The following is a 22389-nucleotide window of genomic DNA, read 5'->3' as shown; positions in this document are numbered from 1 at the left end:
AGGAAGAGATAATGCACCGGTTCATTTGAACGTCTTGAATGAGGTAACAACCCTGAAATAGGTTGAACAGATTGAGAATGGAAACACAAGTCTTGTGAGATATCTTCAGCACCCCAGAACGAATGAATAGCGAGAGGTGAACGATTAGGGGGCGCACCGTCATGGAAAAAGAATTTGAACAAGGAAAGGGATATGATCAACACCGAAATATTGCATTGAATCCGCCGGCGAGAAAAACGAGAATGACGAATGTTGAACTTGAAGCTCGTGAGCATCTCCATGAGAAATCACCGGATAAGAACATTGAAAGAAAAGAATGAAGAGACTTCACATCCATAAAAGGATACTTGATTAAGAAATCTGAGTCCTTGAAGAAAAGGGTGGGAGGGCGGGAAAACAAAGGCAACTAGGGACGGATGGAATAAACACCGGTGAGAAAACTGAGAGTTTATCTTGCAAATGGGAAAAAAATTATAGGATCATCTTGAAGAGAAGTGCGCCGGTTGAAAAGAATTGACATGACAACCTCGATGATCAAAAGGATTAGTATTCACATAGAAATATGAGAACATCGCTTAGAAAGGTATGGAATCAACACTTGACATCGAAGCAACTCGAATACCACAATCAGAATAAAAAAACAAAGGATTTGGCTTGTAGAATAAGCCGGAACAAACATATGATAGAGATTTACCCGATCCCATATCATGCATCCGTCGGAAAGATATTCTAGGAGCTACTTGAATTCCCAACTATAAAATCCCGAAACTTTTTGGTTATGCAATCTGGTGTTGGGGATACAGGGGAAGCATAATATCTCACCCAAACTAACAATCCCTACATCCAGCTGTATCCATCCGTCAACACATAACCAAGAAAACTCCGAAAATCGTGTACCTCAACCTTCGAAAAGCATCCATTATACGAGCTATGGCAATACTCCCGAACTCCCGCCCTAGTATTAGGTGGCGTCGAGGTTATCTCACCAACAACTGCATAAAAGAGATTTTCGATATCGGCGAAATTCAGGTATTCCAGAACTGGAACGATAAAATTGTGACGACAACACCTTGGAGCTCAACTCCCCGGGACACTGCCACAACCCCTAAATGTCAGGAGGCACCAAGAACAATGTTCTCGTCACAAGAATATCGAAACGATCCCAAGATACCCGTGTGATCCTAAAAAAATATTTTTAGTGAAATTTAAGGAGAGGAAAGACAAAACATCTACATCAGGAGACCTCACCAAAGCGACAAAGGGTCTGAGGAGTAAAAAGAATCCTACTCTTCGATATATATAATCCTAAGACTCAAAACATTTTATTCTAGACTCAACAACGTCAGCAATTCGATCAAGCAGGGGGCTCGTAAGTCGGGGATGGCTCTGATACCAACTTGTAACGCCCACGATGCGGCTATATCTCCCACGTGTCAAGGCACAACTTAGAGGCATAACTGCATTGTGGTTTTGTCGCAAGAAGGGTCATCTTCACAAAATCTCATGTAATGAACAATAAAGGGATAAATAGAGTTGGCTTACAATCGCCACGTCACACAATGAACATATAAATCATACATCATTCCGAGTACACACATAGTCTGACTACGGACAAAACCAAATGAAAATAGGATAACCCCAAATGTTAGATCCCCGATCGTCCCAACTGGGCACCACTACTGATCATCTGGAAAGGAAACCTAGTAACGACCAAGGTCTTCATCGAACTCCCACTTGAGTTCGGTGGCATCACCTGCACTAGTATCATCGGCACCTGCAAGTGTTGTTGTAGTAATCTGTGAGCCCCATTACCATGGGTATCAAGACTAGCAAAGCTTAATGGGTAAGGAAGGGGTAAAGTGGTGAGGTTGCAGCAGCAACTAAGCATGTATGGTGGCTAACTTACGAATACAAGAGTAAGATGAGAAACTACGCAAACGGTCGCAAAATAGAAATGACTAAGAAGTGATCCTGAAACTACTTATGTTCAAACATAACCCAACCGTGTTCTCCTCTCAAACTTCCCCGAAAAGAGACGACCACGGTTACGCAACGCGGTTGGTATATTTTAATTGAGTTTACTTCAGGTCCTCTACAACCAGATATTAACAAATTACCATCTGCCATATAACCGTGGGCACGGCTTTCGAAAGTTTAAACCCTATAGGGGAATCCCAACTTAGCCCATGACAAGCTCACGATCCGCGGAGAAAATCCTCCATCGCGGGACATCCCATCAGACTCGGGGTCCCGGTGCACAAGACATTACGACAATGGTAAAACAAAACCAGCAAGACCGCCCGAATGTGCCGACAAATCCCGATAGGAGCTGCACATATCTCGTTCTCAGGGCACACCGGATGGGTCAAGCTACAAGTAAAACCAGCCCTCGAGTTTCCCCAAGGTGGCCCCGCAGGCTGCTCGGCTCGGACCAACACTCAGAGGAGCACTGGCCCGGGGGGGCTAAAATAAAGATGACCCTCGGGATGGAGACTCCCTAGGGAAAAGTATAGGTGGTGGTTAGGCAAATGGAAAACCAATGTTGGGCCTTGCTGGAAGAGTTTTATTCAAGGCGAACTGTCAAGAGGGTCCCATACCCCGCATCGTGTTAGGGACGCAAAATCAAGGAACATAACACCGGTATGACGGAAACTAGGGCGGCAAGAGTGGAACAAAACACCAGGCGTAAGGCCGAGCCTTCCACCCTTTACCAAGTGTATAGATGCATTAATTAAATAAAAGATATTGTGATATCCCATGGTATCCATGAAATCCATGTCCCTACATGGAACAACCTGCAACTGTACCTGCAACTAGCAACACTATAAGAGGGGTTGAGCAAAGCGGTAACATAGCCAAACAACGGTTTGCTAGGAAGGGTGAAAAAGGTTAGAGGCTATCATGGCAATTTGGGAGGCTTGATAACAAGTGGTAGGTAGCGCGACATAGCGATAGCATCGAGACAAACTAGCATAGCAATGATAGTAGTGAGATCCAAGGTGACGGTCATCTTGCCTGAAATCCCGCTAGCAAGAAGAATGAGTCCATGAAGAAGACAAACAGACGTAGTCGAACGAATCCTCACGATCGCAACGAAACCGGAACTATGGAGAAGATGCGCAACCGGAAAGAAGCAAACGACATAGTAAACAACCAAGATCATGGCATGATGCACAATCAACTATGATGCATGTCCAGTTTAATGATGCATGGCATGGCAAAGTGCACAAACAACACTGCAAGTTAAGTGGAGCTCAATATGTAACGAGTTGCATATTGACGAAACCCCGCAACAATTATGTGTTTCTCTCCCGTTTAATCTACTAAACAATATTAAATGTTGTTAAACATGGCAACAAGTGAAGCATAATAAAACTACCTATCTAGGCAAGTTTAAATGAGGCCGGAACAACAAACAACAAATCCGGAAAATCCGCATATGCATATTATGAATTTGGTACTATTCTGCCCTAAATCATATTTTAGAGTTGTTAAACATGCAAAGTAATGCCACCAAGTTAATCTATGCTTAATTTCTACCCCATTTACATACAAAGTTTATTTAATTCGGAGCTACGGTTAATTAGTTATGAAATAAATCATTTTAACATGGCATTTATGCAAAACAAATGCAAAGAGCAATTTAAGCATTTCAAACATGGATGAAAGTAGCATATTAATGAAACTAGATGAAATTCTAAGCATTTACATATTTAAATATTTTAATCCGATCCACGGTTTTTGAGATATTAAATGCATGAACATGGATGTTTTTTTGTAAAACTGTAGATCTCTGGACATAAGACAAATTCGCAGGCTGGGAAAAAACATGCACTGAGCTAAATCTGGCTGGCCCAACATGCACAGGAGAGGGTTGTGCGCGTCCTCACCTTGCTGGGCCGGATCTGGCGGGCTTGGGGCGGAGGAGCTGAAGCAGGCTGGGCTGATGCGGTGATGTGGCCCACGCACGGGAGGACGAGTGAACGGGCACGGGCGCTGCTCGTGCGCTCGTTCACCTCGCATGGACGAAGCAGCAGGGGCGGGAGCGATGCGGGGACTTTGCGCAGGGACTCCCGATAGCGGGCACCCGAGGTGGATTTAGCGAGGTCTGACCGCGGAGGCGCGCCGATGTCGAGGTGCGGCGACGACGACGAGATCCGGCTAGGATGCGGCTTGGACGAGGCAGCGGCAAGCTCCGGCTCTGGTTCTCTGGCGGAAAAAGGAAATTAGAAAGAGATGTGAGAGGGAGAAGAGAGAAGCGGGAAAGGAAGGAACGGGCGGCGCGGGGCTCATCTGCAGGTGGTTCTCGTCGATAGAGAGAGCTCCGGTGGCGCTGCGGAACTTGCGGGCAAACGGGGCGAGGCAGAGGAGATCCCCTGGTGTCCCCGGCGACCCGGGGTCGAAGCGAGCAAAGGTAAGGAGCTCCTGGCACGGGGCTCTGAGGACGGGCGTGCAGCGGGACGAGAGGCTGCAGGCGCGGGCTTCTGCTCGCCGGCGGTAGCGTGAAGCAGAGGACGACAGATGGCGGCTTGGTGGCGTTGGTGCTCCGGTGGGCGTTCATGGCTACAGTGGCCTTCTGTGAAGACGAACGAGAGACGGAGAGTTTAGGGCGAAGGGTGAGAAGGAAGGGAAGAAGAAAGGAGCAGGGGAGGTCGGTCCTGGACGCCGGTGGTCTGCTCTAGTAAACATGCTGGTGCTCGGGCGGCTGGAGCCTCGGGCGCTCCCGGCTCCAGGAGAGGGGCGACGGGCAGAGGAGCTCGGTCTCCTGTAGCATTTGGGCGGCGATGGTGGTTGGACAGGAAGGAAAACGAGGAGAAGGTGGAGGCTTTGGTTGGTCGGCGGCGCAAAACCAGGGAGGTGGTCGGAGGCGGGAGAGGATCTGGATCGGGTGCAGGCTCGGGTTGGTCCGATGCTGAAAAAGAGGGAAGGAGAGAGGGTGGCTGCGGGCTTGGATCCCGAGGGAGAGGAGTGGCGGCGGCGCGAGGGTTAGGGTAGGCTAGGGGCTAGGGTTTGCACTGATTTAGAATGTAGGTGGTCTATATATAGGGAAAGAGGAGGGGTTTAGATCATCCGATCGAAATCGGACGGTCCTGAAAAAATAGGTTAGGGAACCCAATTAAGAAACCGAAGATACATTAGGGATGATCCGAACCCATCAGTGATGGCTAAGCGGACCGGGTCTGGGAGAGTTTCGGACGCGCACGCGAGGGGTCTGACAAAAGGTCACAGAGACAAACGGGTTTGATGGGCTCAGAGGAGAGAGAGAAGAGAGTGGTCCAGTTGAACTGAGAGAAGGTCAACAGAGACAAGAAAGAAGCGGCAACTACGAGTGGATGCAAGTTTTGAAAACAATGACGGCAACGGAGTGCCGATGCAATGCAGATGATGACATGATGAATGCAACAAAGAATTAAATAACACAGTTGACACGCAAAACATGAAAGGCATCTGGAGCGTCAGTCTCGGGGCGTCACACTGATGATGCGTGAGTAGTTCTTTGTAGACCTTCAGGTCCGTAGTTAGTAGCTAGATGGATTTCTCTCTCTCGCTGAATTCTCAATACAATGGTCTCTTGGAGATCCATATGATGTAACTCTTTTGCGGTGTGTTTGTTGGGATCTGATGAACTTTGAGTTTATGATCAGTCATATCTTTTTATATCCATGAAAGTTATTTGAGTTTCTTTGATCTCTTATATGCATGATCTCTTATAGCCTCGTACTTCTTCTCCGATATTTGGGTTTTGTTTGGCCAACTTGATCTATTTATCTTGCAATGGGAAGAGGTGCCCGGTAGTGGGTTCGATATTACGGTGCTTGATCCCAGTGACAGAAAGGGAAACGACACGTATGTATTGTTGCTACTATGGATAAAACGATGGGGTCTATCTCTACATAGATAGATCTTGTCTACATCATGTCATCGTTCTTATTGCATTACTCCATTTTTCCATGAACTTAATACACTAAATGCATCCTGGATAGCCCTCGATGTGTGGAGTAGTAGTAGATGCAGGCAGGAGTCAGTCTACTAATCTTGGACGTGATGCCTATTTAATGATCATTGCCTGGATATCGTCATAATTATTTGAGGTTCTATCAATTGCCCAACAGTAATTTGGTTACCCACTGTTTGCTATCTTTCTCGAGAGGAGCCACTAGTGAAACCTACGGCCCCCAGGTCTTCTTTCTCATATATTTGCTTTGCTATCTATTTTATTTTCACTTTTTATTCAGATCTGTTAAACCAAAAATACAAAAATACTTTGCTGCACTTTATTTTATTTGCGATCTATCTATCAATCTACTACAAATTTACCTCACGTCCATTTGCCAATCTTGAGGCGCCGTACCCGAAAGGGATTGGCAACCCCTTTAACACGTCGGGTTGCGAGGTGTTGTTATTTGTGTGCAAGGGATGTTTACGTTGTGTTGCTTGGTTCTCCTACTGGTTCGATAACCTTGGTTTCATATCTAAGGGAAATACCTACCGCCGTTGTGCTGCATCATCCCTCCCTCTTTGGGGAAATACTGACGTAGCTTCAAGCGACATCAAAAGGAATTTCTGGCGCCGTTGCCGGGGAGAATCAAGTCAAGATAGCCTCCCGTCAACTTGCCAATTTCTGGCGCCGTTGCCGGGGAGGATCTTCAACATATACCAGGTTCCTAATCACAAATCTCATCTCCTCGCAATTTACATTATTTGCCATTTGCCTCTCGTTTTCCTCTCCCCCACTTCACGAAAATTTGCCATTTTATTCACCCCTCTTTTTCGTTCGTTGTTTTCTTGCCGGATCTTTTTTTGAGTGAAATCTTGTTGTGTGGTCATCATGACTCAAGAGAACACCAAATTATGTGATTTATCAAATACCAACAACAATGATTTTATTGCCACTCCGCTTGCTCCTCCCGCCACTAGTGCAAAGACTTGTGATATTAATACTGCTTTGTTGAATCTTGTTAGGAAAGATCAATTTTCCGGTACTCCTAATGAGGATGCCGCGTCCCATCTTAATACCTTCGTGGAATTATGCGATATGCAAAAGAAAAAAGATGTGGACAATGATGTGGTGAAGATGAAATTATTTCCGTTTTCTTTGTGTGATTCTACAAAAATTTGGTTCTCTTCTTTGCCTCGCAATAGTATAGATTCTTGGAATAATTGCAAAGATGCTTTTATCACTAAGTATTTTTCCCCCGCAAAAATTATTTCCCTTAGAACCCAGATCATGAATTTCAAGCAACTTGAACATGAGCATGTTGCACAATCTTGGGAAAGGATGAAAATGATGCTAAGGAATTGCCCAACTCATGGGTTAAATCTTTGGATGATCATACAAAAATTTTATGCGGGATTTAATTTTGTTTCTCGTATTCTTCTAGATTCCGCCGAGGGTGGTATAAACTTTTATGGAAATTACATTGGGTGAAGCCACCAAATTTCTTGACAATATCATGGCAAATTATTCACAATGGCATACCGAAAGGGCTCCTACTAGTAAAAAAGTTAATTCAGTTGAAGAAATTTATTCTTTGAGTGAAAAAGTCGATGCTCTTATGAAATTGGTTGCTAGTAAAAGTGCACCTATTGATTTTAATCATATGCCTTTGTCTACTTTGATTGAGCAAAATAGTGATGCCATTGATGTGAATTTTATCTCTAGAAATAATTTCAACAACAATGCTTATAGAGGTAATTTTAATCCTAGGCCTTTTCCTAGTAATTCCTCTAATAATTATGGTAATTCCTATGGAAATCAATCTTATAATAATAATAGGAACACCTCTGATCTTGAGAATAATATTAAAGAATTTATCAACACACAAAAAGTTTTCAACACTTCCATAGAAGAAAAGTTGAATAAGATTGATGATTTGTCTAGAAGTGTTGATAGAATTGCTCTTGATGTGGAAAATCTCAAGATGAAAATTTTTGTGTCCAAAGTTGATGAATCAATTAAAGCTCTTTATGTATCTATGGATGAAAGTAAGAAAAGAACCGCTATGCTTAGAGCTAAAAGAGAATTTTTAGAGAAAAACGTTTTCTAGTGATTTCTTTCGCAAAAGTGATGAAGATCTTAAAATGATTGGTGTTTCTTATATTGATTCCTTGTTTACTAAAATTAAGATTGATGAAAAAGGGACTAGAGAAGAGTAAACTTTAGGTAGAAGGCGTCCCAATATTTCGAAGGGTGAAAATCTTGTTGAGAAAATTGATGAAAGCGGGTTTGGAGAGGTCAAAACTTTAGCTAGTGATGCACCCACTCTTTTGGATTACAAGGACTTTAATTATGATAGTTGCTCTTTGATTGATTGTATTTCTTTGTTGCAATCCATGCTAAATTCACCCAATGCTTATGAACAAAATAAAGCTTTTACTAAACATATTGTTGATGCTATGATGAAAGCTTTGGAAAAAAAGTTGGAATTAGAAGTATCAATTCCTAGAAAATTGCATGATGAGTGGGAACCTACTATCAAAGTCAAGATTAAAAATTATGAGTGTTTTGCTTTGTGTGACTTGGGTGCTAGTGTTTCTACAATTCCGAAATCTTTATGTGAAGTGCTTGGTCTTACTAATCTTGAAGAATGTTCTTTAAATTTGCACTTGGCGGATTCTACTATTAAAAAGCCTATGGGAAGAATTAATGATGTTCTTATTCTTGCAAATAGGAATTATGTGCCCATAGATTTTATTGTTCTTGATATTGATTGCAATACGTCTTGTCCAATTATTCTTGATAGACCGTTTTTACGCACTATTGGTGCCATGATTGATATGAAAGAAGGCAATATTCAGTTCCAATTTCCTTTGAGGAAGGGTATGGAACACTTTCCTAGAACAAAAATTAGGCCACCTTATGAATCAATCATGAGGGCATCTTATGGATCTCGAACCAAAGATGAAAAAACGTAGATCCTTGCTTTATGCCTAGCTAAGGGCGTAAAACTATAGCGCTTGTTGGGAGGCAACCCAATGAATAAATTTTATTTTTGCGTTTTGCTTTCTATTCTTGAGTGTTAGCACAATTATTCTACTGTTATGATTGTGTTTTTTTGTTTTAAGTAGTGTTTGTGCCAAGTAAAGCCTTTAGGATCTTCTTGGGTGATAGTTGTTTGATCTTGCTGAAAAAGACAAAAACTTTGCGCTCACAAAAATAATTTTCATAAATCACAGAAAAGTGATTTTGCCCTGATTATTTTTGCAGAAGATTAATATACAATTACCCTGGTCGTCCTAATTTGGTAGAATTTTTGGAGTTCCAGAAGTATTCACAAAAGTCAGATTGCTTCAGACTGTTCTGTTTTGACAGATTCTGCTTTCTTTGAGTTGTGTGCTTATTTTGATGGCTCTATGGTTTTCTTTGATGAGTTTTTGCCATACAAAAGTTGGAATACAGTAAATATAATACAAAAACAAAATATGAATTGGTTTGATACAGCACTTATAGTAGTGGTTTGCTTTCTTATACTAACGGATCTCACGAAGGTTTTGTTGAGTTTTGTGTGATTGAAGTTTTCAAGTTTTGGGTTATCTTACGATGGATGAAAGAAGGATAGTAGAGCCTAAGCTTGGGGATGCCCCAGCATCCCAAGCTATTATCCAAGAATGAGCAACCAACTAATCTTGGGGATGCCCCCGAGTGGCATCCCCTCTTTCTTCTAACAACTATCGGTATTTTACTCGAAGCTATTTTTTTATTCGTCACATGATATGTGTTTTGCTTGGAGCGTCTTGTATGATACGAGTCTTTGCTTGTTTTGTTTTGTGTTTTAAGTCATCAATCCTTGCTGGACACACCTATTTGAGAGAGCCAAAATTATGTCATGACTTGTTAGAATTGCTCTCTGTGCTTCACTTAAATCTTTTATGAGCTAGGACTTGCTCTAGTGCTTCACTTATATCTTTTTGAGCACGGTGTGCTTAGTATTTTTGAAGAAATGCTCTCTTGCTTCACTTAGATTTATTTGAGAGTTAGTAAAAAAAATTTGAAGAAATTCTCTCTTTCTTCACTTAAATTATTTTGAGAGAAATAAAAAAAATTATGCTCATGATCTTCACTTATATTTGTTTGAGCTTATGAAAAGCAACACATGAAAATTAGTCCCAAACTGATAGATATCCAAGAAGGATAAGTAAAAAAATCATGAAGATCATTGGACAAAATAAACTTGATTCTTAGTAATAGTTTTGAGATATGATGATGTGATATGTGAGTTATGTTGATGAGTAATTATGCTTTAGTAAGAATGTTGGTGTTAAGGTTTGTGATTCCCTATGCATGTACGAAAGTCAATAGTCATGCAATGAAATTATATCCTACTTGTGGTGCATTATTCGGTGTTCATTATGCTTAATGCCTGCTTATGAGATTATTCGTTTCTTGGTTGGTCGCTTCTCAATCTTTTGCTAGCCTTCATTTTGCACCAAGTATGACCTCTACTTGTGCATCCAAAATCCTTTAAACCAGTTTTGCCACATGAGTCCACTATATCTACCTATATGCGGTATTCTTTTGCCGTTCTAAGCAAATTTGCATGTGCCATCTCTAATTTTCAAAATAAACTTCTCTTTCGTGTGTTTGTTTTGCTCGCGGAACGGTAACGGGTGGCTAATATTTTCCATGCTGGATGTGCTATTCTCACGATGAGTGTTTATTCACTTGTCATTGCACGAGAGTAAGGCAAAGGTCTTAGGGATGCCCATTCCCGAAATGCAAAAATGAATTTACTTTATGTTGTCAAATAATAAATTCCTTGGAAAGTGTTGGTATGGAGGGCACCCGTGGATACGTTAGCCATGGAAAGTGAAAGTATGGTGGAAAAGGAATAAACTTTATTTTTTGTTTGGGAATGGCCTATGGCATATCTAGCATGGAAAGTGTTCGGAACTCTAAGTCATTTTCGTTGGTGGGATGGATACACCTCCCAAAATGTTTTTATCTCTAATTTTTTCGCTTTGAGCTCTGGCACCTCTACAAATCCCTACTTCCCTCTGCGAAAGGCCTTTCTTTTACTTTATGCAATTTTTATTTTTCAATTTGAGTCTCCATCTTCTCTCATAAAAAGCACCAACTAAGAGGCAATATGATCATACCTAAGTATTGAGTGTAGCTAATATTCGAGTGTGCTTCATGAATGGATCAATGTTTGAGCATGATGGGCTAGGGATAACTTATTTTAGCATTGATATTTTGAAAGACATGGTTGCTTGTTCATATGCTTGAGTATCTCAATTATTATGTCAAAACTAGACTATTCCTTTGAATCCTATAAAAGTCCAAATGTCCATGCTACAAACAAAATAATATGATATGATATGATAAACAGCACTCCACATCAAAAATTCTGTTTTTATCACTTACCTACTCGAGGACGAGCAGGATTTAAGCTTGGGGATGCTGATACGTCTCCAACGTATCTACAATTTTTGATTGTTCCATGTTTTTTACATCGCAGGAAATCAATATCAAACAGAGTCCAAATGCCACAAAACTTCACGGAGATTTTTTATGGACCAGAAGGAAGCTATTGGGCCCTGGTTGCACCTGGGGGGAGTCCCGAGGAGGGGACAACCCACCAGGGCGCTCTAGGAGGCCTAGGCGCGCCCTGGTGGGTTGTGCCCACCTCGGGTGCCCCTCGGACCGCCTCGTTGCTCTATAAATACCCCAATATTCCAAAAACCCTAGGGGAGTCGACGAAATAATCGTCCAGCTGTCGCAGAGTCCAGAACCACCAGATCCAATCTAGACACCATCTTGGATGGGGTTCACCACCTCCATTGGTGCCTCTCCGATGATGTGTGAGTAGTTCTTTGTAGACCTTCGGGTCCGTAGTTAGTAGCTAGATGGCTTTCTCTCTCTCGTTGAATTCTCAATACAATGGTCTCTTGGAGATCCATATGTTGCTTTTGCGGTGTGTTTGTTGGGATCTGATAAACTTTGAGTTTATGATCAGCCATATCATTTTATATCCATGAAAGTTATTTGATTTTCTTTGGTCTCTTATATGCATGATCTCTTATAGCCTCGTATTTCTTCTTCGATGTTTGGGTTTTGTTTGGCCAACTTGATCTATTTATCTTGCAATGGGAAGAGGTGCCCGGTAGTGGATTCAATCTTACGGTGCATGATCCCAGTGACATAAAGGGAAATGACACGTATGTATCGTTGCTACTAAGGATAAAACGATGGGGTCTATCTCTACATAGATAGATCTTGTCTACATCATGTCATCATTCTTATTGCATTACTTCATTTTTCCATGAACTTAATTGATGTAGGGTGGAACCCTAGATGGCCGATCTTTCACGAAAGGAGCGGATCCCTACGAAGAACGCGATGAACACGAGGGGAAACACGAGGGAAACATGAGAGAAATCACTCAACCAACAAGAATAGATAACACATGCGCTAGATCAATGAACACAAAGGTAAGATACAAGATCCAAAGTCAACAAAGGACGATACAAAGGTAACCGGTTCTTCTCCGTGAGGAGTTCTTGATGGGGGCCACCCAAGAGGGGGTCTTGAATCCAAGGTGATCTTCTCCGTAGAGGGGCCGCGGTCTCTCTCGTGGAGTAGATCCGTAATGGATGAGCAAAGCTCTATCTCTAAATGAGCTAATCCTTTGCTAACCCTAGAAAGAGGAAGGGGATGGAGTATATATAGTCTAGGGGGCGAAGAGGTACATGGGCTTCGGCCCTTCACTGTGCGCAGACAGGCGGAGCCGGATGTCCGGGCGTCGGGCCGGATGTCCGGGGCTTCGGGAGGGGCCGGATGTCTGGGCTGACAGCGAAAGCTTCTATAGGTTCTGGTGCGTGGCGCCGGATTTCCGGGCTTCTGGCCGGATGTCCGGGCTCGGGCCGGATGTCCGGGGCCTGTAGATGTTGGGCGGCTAGGATGTGGCTGTACTAGATGTCTCCAGTGGCCGGATGTCCGGGCCCTAGAGCTGTCTTCTTCTCCTTCCGGCGGTTCTCTTCATCCGTGAACTTGGCGGCTTGTCCGTCTTCACGTGCATCCTCAGGAGGTTCCTTTTGACACCTAATCATGCATAGCATATCGGACTTAGGTATTAGCCATGTCTCGAGTGGATCATATGTGATATCACTATGGAAGGAAGTCACCTCATTCTCGAGAGCTCTAGCTCGTGCTCGTGTCATAGGTCCTCTTGGCTCTTGATGAGACGATGGTAGGTCCATGGGGATGATCGTAGGATTCTCCGCATCATTAATACACGAGATGCATGCTGGATAGCGGTCGATGTGAGGAGTAATAGTAGTAGATGCAGGCAGGAGTCGCTCTACTAATCTTGGACGTGATGCCTATGTAATGATCGTTGCCTGGATGTTGTCATAATCATTTGAGGTTCTATCAATTGCCCAACAATAATTTGTTTACCCATCGTTTGCTATCTCTCTCGAGAGAAGCCACTAGTGAAACCTACGGCCCCCAGGGCTTCTTTCTCATATATTTGCTTTGCGATCTATTTTATTTGCACTTGTTATTTAGATCTATTAAACCAAAAATACAAAAATACTTTGCTCCACTTTATTTTATTTGCGATCTATCTATCAATCTATTACAAACTGACCTCACGTCCGTTTGCCTATCTTGAGGCACCGTACCCGAAAGGGATTGGCAACCCCTTTAACACGTCGGGTTGTGAGGTGTTGTTATTTATGTGCAGGGGCTGTTTATGTTGGGTTGCTTGGTTCTCCTACTGGTTCGATAAACTTGGTTTCATATCTGAGGGAAATACCTACCGCCATTGTGATGCATCATCCCATCCTCTTTGGGGAAATACCGACGTTGCTTCAAGCGACATCAGGGGCTGGCTCCTCACCCAGGGGGCGGCCACCTCGTTCCACCAATATGGCTCCTCTGTGACACTAACGGTGCATGGAATCATGACCGACCCCCTGCGCCAATCCACGACGCCTGGCTTTCTGCCATGGCGCTCATTCCCGCGCCCTCCGCGTCTGCTACCAACGCAGCACAATGCATGCAACACACGTGGCGGAGGCACCAGGGGCGAGGAAGCTAGTGGAATGGCAGTTATCGCCCCGTGAACGTGGGACGTGGGTAGCCCACTGATCGTGGCTTAAATCTCCCACCATGTTCGGCGTCTTGCACGACGCACGGAAAAACCAAAAACTGACTCAAGCACAAGTTAGTGAAGATGATGAGGACATCAATACCATTGTTACACCCACAGCCCCTTCTGCTATACTTAATTATAGAACTTGGCTTGTATATTCCAATGATGGGCTTCCTCAAATTGCGCTAGGTCTTCATGAGCAAACAAGTTGGATGCGCACCCACCACTACAAAAAAAATAAACTTCCATGATGATACGTGTTTGTCACAGTAGGTCATTTTCTGTCAGGCATGTACATCCATGATGATTTTATTACAGAACCAAGATAGTCATACCTCTGCTGTCATAGAAGTGTTCCATGACATTACAAAAATTATCATCACAGAAGTGTCCACTTCCTTGACGATAAATCGCGCGTCATAGAAGTGCTTTCGTTAAGGGTAACCGACACGTGGCATCCACCGTAATGGGTCGTCGTTAAGCTATCGGGTTCCGGTTTGGATCCGATAACCCGTTAACAGCGCGGACCAATGGGAATTTTCCACGTGTAAAATTCTCATTGGCCGGCAGATCCACGTGTCGGCCCGGCGTTCGGACAGTTGTCATCCAGCGAATGGACGGAACGCGCCTATGATACGTCAACACGTGTCTCGGCCCAATAGTGGCCCATTCAGGTTAAATGGCCGGGCCTATCAAAATAAGCGGGCCAGCCCATTAGCGGCCTACTTGAGTCAGGCCCATTTCCAAGCACGGCCCATACAAGTTACATAGAATCGGCCCATCAAAGGCACATTCTAGATTTGACAATTTCCATCCCATCGTCAGTTTCAGCCCGTTAATGGCCCGTTATGTCTTTGGGACCAATTACGGCCCGAGCTTCTTTCGACCTGTTAGCAGCCCACCGTCAGTTCCAGCCCGTTAACGGTCCGGAACATCTTTTGGCCTTTTCTCAGCCCATTCTGCAGTTGGGCCAATTCTAGCCCATTATGACTTTCGGCCTGTCCTCGGCCCATTCGGTAAATGGGCCAATTCCTAGCCCATTTTGTCTTTTGTCCTGTTAACGGCCCGCACAATAGTTGGGCCTTTGACTTTGGGTCCAATAGGGGCCCATGTTCCGCAGGGCAAAATTTTAGCCCGACGCGACTTTCGGCCTGTTAAAAGCCTAGTTTGCAAATTGGGCCACCTCTGGCCCATAACACTTTCGGCCTCTTACTGGCCCATAAAGTAAAGGGGCCGAGACAAAATTGACATGTATTTTGGCCTGCTAGAGGACCGCGGGCCATTTCCATTTATACGGCCCTATCGAGCTTTTGGCCTGTTAACGGCCTGCTAAGAGTCGTTGTTACGGTGGGCCACATCATTTGGGAACCACTAAATATTATTTTGACCAGCCCAATTAAGGCCTGCTTTGACTACACATGTTTCTTCATTTGTATGTCGTCCAGGAAATGCTGGCCCCCGTTTCAACGATATAGAATATTCAAGAATTATCCTACTCTATACTATCGCATCTAAAAACATACACTATACAATAAAAAGACTAAGGCATAGAAACGTAGAATAATCCTACACTATACAATAAAGAAATTACAGTCGAATATACCCACTGGGCATTATAGTTCGGCACCAGTGATAATAAAGCGTACACAAGCAACAAATTACATACACTAGACAAATAAAGCTCATACATCATGGACACGCATCAACATAACTTACCATTTGAACTATAATCTCTTCAGAAAATAGGATTGTCCAGATTCAGATAGCACAAATTTCAGTCTGCAAAATCTCCAACCTTCGTGGTTACCTTAGTGTCTTGTTTCATTTTTTTTGACTCCTGCATCTAATACCTGCAAGTCCAGTCTCAACTTGTTGATTGTATGTTGAGAATCATGTACACGTTGTCTTGCCACCTCTAATTGATGCTCGAGAACATCAACGCATTCCAATTCCAATCCATAATCATTTGGTATCGGCCATGCCACACTGTTCGCAGATCTTTGTGTTGATGTCACTTCATCCTGAAATGTTTCTGTAAGTACACATGACTAGGGCAAAAATATAGTTACAACAGTGAAGCGAGCAAGACGGACTATTTCGTACATGGCAAAATAGGACTAACAATAATGTTCCACATCATGAAGCATAAGAAGGTGATATTTTAAAAATTATAAAAATGGTAGTCTGTGCAGCCCGCATACAGAAATCTCTCTTAGCTCACCAGAGGAGCATGATGTTGGGGCCAAATCCGAAACACGGACAAGTTACAAATTTAGACAGCACGTTGCGTATAAGTAAGCAAGCAGTTGGCCATTCTGTAGCTCAATTAAAGTCTTAGGGAGCATAATGAATAGTAGAGGGATTCATACAAACCTGCTACGACAAGCAAAACTATGCAACCATTAGCCTAGTATAAACTAGATTATGAGCCTCATGCATTAATAGTTGGTTAATAGACTTCAAAGCTTCAGGCACACTTCGCCAGAGTAATTAAGTAGTAAGGCTTTTAATTATGTAACTAATAGTTATACAAGTACCCAACATCATGCATCATTGTTTGGGCATCTCATTAACCGAGGACAAATAAAGCAATTGAAAAGAGCAAATTAACTATGCCTGAAACAAGCAAGCAATTGAACTATTCAGTTGGATACAGTGACTTACCTTAAATGGTTGAACAGGCTCAGCGCTGCTCCTACTTCTCTTGCAAGGCTCCTTCCTAACATCTTGTACTTGGAAACCCTCAATCTTATCTTCATTGCACCCCCTCTGCAAGGTGACACAAACTAGTTACTCGTCTCCTTGGAAGATAAATATGCATACTTTCCAGTCTATGAACAACACAAAAGGATGAGATTATAACAAAACAACACCATATAACGAAACATGCCACATCTCTTGCACTTGCACACAATGAAATGAGCATTTACTATGTGTGCACTATGTAAAAACTAGGCATACCTTCGAACTAGATCTCCAGGTACTCTTGCAGAGCCTACTTTAGTGTACAGCTAAACCTTTATGTCACCTATGTTTAGACAAGCCCCAACTACAGCAGCCCTTAGTGTTTAAATCGTTGACAAGCTCTGTTAGAGTGTTAGGTCAAGAACAACAAGTAATCAAAGCAAACAGTCCTAGTATGGCTGGCTGATACAAACAAGCAATTGATCAGATGTGTGAGCAAATCTTACATATCAAGAAAAGAAGCAAAGAAAGAGGCTTAAAGACCATCACTTGACTGACCAGATTTAAGGGGCATTTAAACATCATGTGCAACGTATGAACTAACATAAACATTGCATATTTCAGATTCTACAATGGAATGCACATGTATTAGATTATGCCATGTATGATGATGCCTAAATGTACACTATAGCAGGCAAGAGTGATTCATCATTGCATGCACAATTGAATTGCAGGCTAAGGGCCGGTTCTATTCCGCCTTTTTAGAGCTTATTGTCAAAATAAGCCATAAAAGATGTAAATAAGTCATTTTTGAGTTATGGTCTTGGGATTAGCTTATTTCGCTTTGGAGGGGGGTGTTTCCGGTAGAAGCTCACTAAAAATTGAAGGGAAGAGGAATAGTGAAATGACTCTGTTGTCTGCCTATATTACACTCAAAATTCCAGTGCTCATGCCCGCGTCAAACCTGACCCTCAAGTAAAAACAAACACGCAAGCGTTCATTGCCCTGCCCGATTACATATCCTCTCCCCTTTCCCTCTACCTCGATCCCCTGCCTGCAGCGCTAGGGTTCCTCCAGCGAGTCGTCGCCAATAGTCCCATCTGGCCTGGTCCTCGATGATGCTCTGTCCAGCTAGGCTACATGGCCGGCGGGTAGGGCCAAATCTCCCCGTCTGCTCCTCCCTCTGGCGATGCCCCTCATTCTCATGGTCTCCAGCAGCTGCTCCACTGTGGTCCGTCCAACGCACTACTCCGGCGGGTGCCGCACAACTACGGCTGATGCCACACTGCGGTAGGAGGCACCTTATTCCCCCTCCCCACCTCCCAGGCCGTGGCCTTTAGGTGCTGTTGAAGGATGAGCTCATCCAACAAGGTGAGGATCTCCTCTGATTTTTGCCAAATTTTCATTCTGATCCGCGATATGATGAATTTCTATGAGCTGCTTCTGCTGCTGCTATATGATGCATTGCTATGAGTTGCTCCTGCTGCTGCTATATGATGGATTGCTATGAGCTACTCCTGCTGCTGCTATATGATGAATTGCTATCAGCTGCTTCTGCTGCTGCGATATGATGAATTGCTATGAGCTGCTGCTGGTATATGATGAATTACACACTGTTGCTACTGCTGCTGCTGTATGATGAGTTGCTATGAGCTGCTGTTGCTGCTATATGATGCTTTCAGGTGGTGCTGCTATATGATAATAACCAGCCACTTGGACCATCGAATTTCAATAAATAATTGTTCTTCATTTAAATATGGGTCATGCGTTCTTCGTTTAAATTAGGCAATGGGATCTCTATGGAAGATGGTCTATTTGACCAAAGTAGATTGTGCAAGGCAGATGGTATCTTTGTATTTGCATTTTGAACAAATAGTGATGGTCTATTTTCCTATCATATTAATTACTGCACTGGGTTCAATTTGTGATGTTTGCAAGTCAAATTAATTTTCATATGGGCAGCAAAATGACAAAATGTAATGCAATCTAGACTTTTCACTGATCATACCAAAGATAAGCTGAAAAGGAAGGCAATGAAAAGAACTGGTTCGCTTATTACCTAGAGCTTATACTCACAAGTGCTTATTTTCTTAGGATAACTCGTAATAACTGTCTCTAAGAAACTTGGCCAATAGAACTGGCATACAAATAACATGTCATGATGATTGCAATGGAGGAGTGACTTACCATAACACACTGTATAGGCTCATCGTTGCCTCTCCTTTTTTTGCGATGTTCCATGAAATTGCCACATACATCTTGTACTTTTTCATTTTGTAACCCTATCTGCAAGTTGACTCGGCTAATTTCAGACATCTCTACATGATAATACATTGCATATCCCTTGCGCATATTTAAACCACCAATTAATGATTGTGTGCGTAGCATAAACTAGCCATGACTCTATGTGCTGGACTAGCATGCACTCTAAGGGAGCCTAATGTAGTGCACTGGAATTCCTACATGCCACCTACGATTTTGTGTAATGTACTACTCCCTCCGTCCGAAAATACTTGTCATCAAAATGGATAAAAAGGGATCTATCTAGAACTAAAATATGTCTAGATACATCTCCTTTTATCCATTTTGATGACAAGTATTTCCGGACGGAGGGAGTACCTCTGTTCCTAAATATATGTCTTTGTAGAGATTCCAGTATGGACCACATACAGATGTATATAGATGCATTTTCGAGTGTAGATTCACTCATTTTGCTTTGTATGTAGCCTATAGTGGAATCTCTAGAAAGACTTATATTTAGGAACGGAGGTACGAGGTAGTATCATGTATGACATCTACATATCTAATTTAGCAGCCAATAGTGGAAATCATTGTCTGCACAAAAGGGATTATTGGTCGAAAATCCTAGCAAAGCACGCTGGCAGGCACACAACAATACAAGAGAGAGAGACGCACTTACAAGATCATAGCAATGCCTCAGTCCAGGATCTTGGTTGGCCAAGCTGTTAGATCTAGAAGAAACATCGTCCTTGTAGTCTTTGCCAGCTGCATAACATGTAAGTGACCTGTTAGTATATTTGAAGTACATCGGGCAGGTGATCTAGACGGGTTTAAAGGTGACAAGTACCTAGGCCGTGGCGGGTGCTTGGCATCTTGCCAGACGGTGGGAATCAGTTTAGAAACATCAAGGGTGATGATGTTGCGCTGGCTGTCGGGGTCCAGTAAGGAGATCTAGAACCGTCGAGTAGGGTGTTTGTGGATCGGCTCCGGTAGGCTGGACTATGGTGTGGGCGAAGCGGATCTGAGGCCGTGGACGAGGGCGTCGGTGAAGCTGCTCCGGTGGTTGGGTTCAGGATGGTGTCGACGATGCGGATCTGCGGCCGTGGACGGGGCGTCAGAACCTGCTCCGGTAGGTTGGACGAGGGTGCAATGAAGCAGATCTGAGGCCGTGGACTTGTGAGTTGGCAAAGCGGCCCTAGTAGGGTTGAGAATGGTATAGGAGAAGCTACTCCGGTAGGGTTGACGATGGTGTCGGCGAAGCGGCTCCGGTAGGGTTGAGGAAGGTGTCGACAAAGAGGAACAGAGGCCGTCGACGGGGGCGTCGGTGGGGCGGCTCCGCGGGCTGTGGACGAAGCGTCTCCGGTGGGGAGTACGAAGGAGCCGCTGCAGATGCGCTGCGGTTGATGAGAGTACTGGCGAAGCAGATCCGGCGCCGTGGACAAGGCCGGCACTGAATGGGCTGTGGTACAGTGGTGGATCAGGAGTCTACTTGTTTCTAGGGGAGATGGGAGGGGTAGATGCGGCCGCAGAAGTAGATCCGGCGAGGTGGACGCCGCTGGCAGTGAATGGGCTCTGGTACGCCTGTGGATGAGCAGTCTAGGGTTTCGAGAGGGGGGTAGAAAGGCCGATGAAGTACGGACGGTGTGATGTAAGATGCTCTGGTGCTGTGGAGTTAGTCGTTTTTGCGGGAGGGGGAGAGGAAATGGGGGTGCCTTGTGGTGGGGGGATTCGGAAGTTACCAAAGCAACCCCGACCTATTATAACTGTTGTTCTCCATGCACCAAGGACAAAAGGGGAATTTCGCATGCTAAAGACTAGGTGGTAGAAATTTTAGAAGGAGGCGGGGGATTTTCCCGCCCGCGGGACCGTTCGTATCCAGATTCAACTAATTTTGGACCATGCTAGCGGGAAGGTCATGCGAGATTGTGTACACGGGGCACACGTCAGCAGTTAATAACTGGTGTGAAGTCCACCCCAGAAAAAAAGACAATAACTTGGGATGATGCACCGATAACTTGGACGTTCACATGGGCGCGGCCAATCATAGGGTGTAGAGTAAAAGGCATCAAACACTCAGCCTATGTATTTCTCGTGTAAATAGATAATTTAGTGCCATTGGTTATTTACTTTAAACATAATGCATTGACGTGTTATTGTAGAGGCGCACAAAAAGAAATGGATATTGTAGTCCCACAAAAGAAATAGATATTGTAGTCCGCTACTTAAAAGTGTCACCTCATATGATTACATAGCCTCCATTTCATAAATTGCATATTGAATTCTTATATGAATATTACATATATTACTTCATAATAGAACCTTAAATCATCCAAGACTAAAGAATTTGAATGCAAGACTAACAATGGTGCATTTACATGATAGCTACATTGGTTGTTTGAAGAAACATCACTGTAACTTTGGCATGCACAATTGAAAAGGATTATTTAGAAAGAAAAAAATGTGATATGTGAGTGTCCAATCTTTATAGTGTTGAATCGATATTGTACCTTTGGCCACGATACGAAGTAGATATTGATTTATGTTCAAGCGATGCACGTCCACGATCGCTAGATAGTGATACATGAATGAATTGTGCAATCACTCTCACACGCATACATATCTCATTTCCCCGTGGGCATCGGAATCACACACGCGCACTTCGTGTATTTCACTCCCTCTGTCAAGGTTAGAATTCGTCTTTCTACCCCGTCCTACAAGTCTCTCACACAGAAACACACACGCTCTCTCTATTGAACACGCCCACCCCTTTAATTTCGCCCGCCCACCGCCACTAATGTCTCAAAGTATAATTATGTCTCTCACACATATGCCTAAGGTTAACTCGAGTTCCGGAACCATATGAATACATACAATGGGATTCCAGCGGAGCACCTTTTGTTTTGAGATTTCGCTCTCTCTCTCACACACACACACACAAACACAAACACGCGCGTGCTTAGACATTGTTTTTCGCTTCATTTTTCTGGCACTTGCATGCACACCGCTTATTTATCTCCATGATGCTTTAAGTATGCCTCGCACGCTATCTACCTATCCCTTAATATAGATATGTGTCACACAAACTCCTCCCTACTAGCAAGATGCCCATGCGTTGCACGGAACATCAAGATGCATTTGTATGAGTAGTTTATCTTGTGGGAGAAAAGGATGAACGAGGGAAGGCCTTATTCGCAAATTAGGAGAGGGGTGTGGGTATATTTTTGCAAAATTGCCATAGTTTCCTTCCTATCCATCAAATATAAATCGGATGGCCTATATTGCAGGATGGAAGGCACACCATCATCACCAACTCTGTTTTTATAAGAGTAGAGATATCTAAGTGTCACAGACCCCCCCCCCCACA

The sequence above is a fragment of the Triticum aestivum genome, chromosome 7D, assembly GCF_018294505.1.
Source record: "Triticum aestivum cultivar Chinese Spring chromosome 7D, IWGSC CS RefSeq v2.1, whole genome shotgun sequence".
NCBI lineage: Eukaryota > Viridiplantae > Streptophyta > Magnoliopsida > Poales > Poaceae > Triticum > Triticum aestivum.
The sequence above is the reverse complement of the archived record's forward strand: the minus strand, read 5'-3'. Positions refer to the sequence as shown.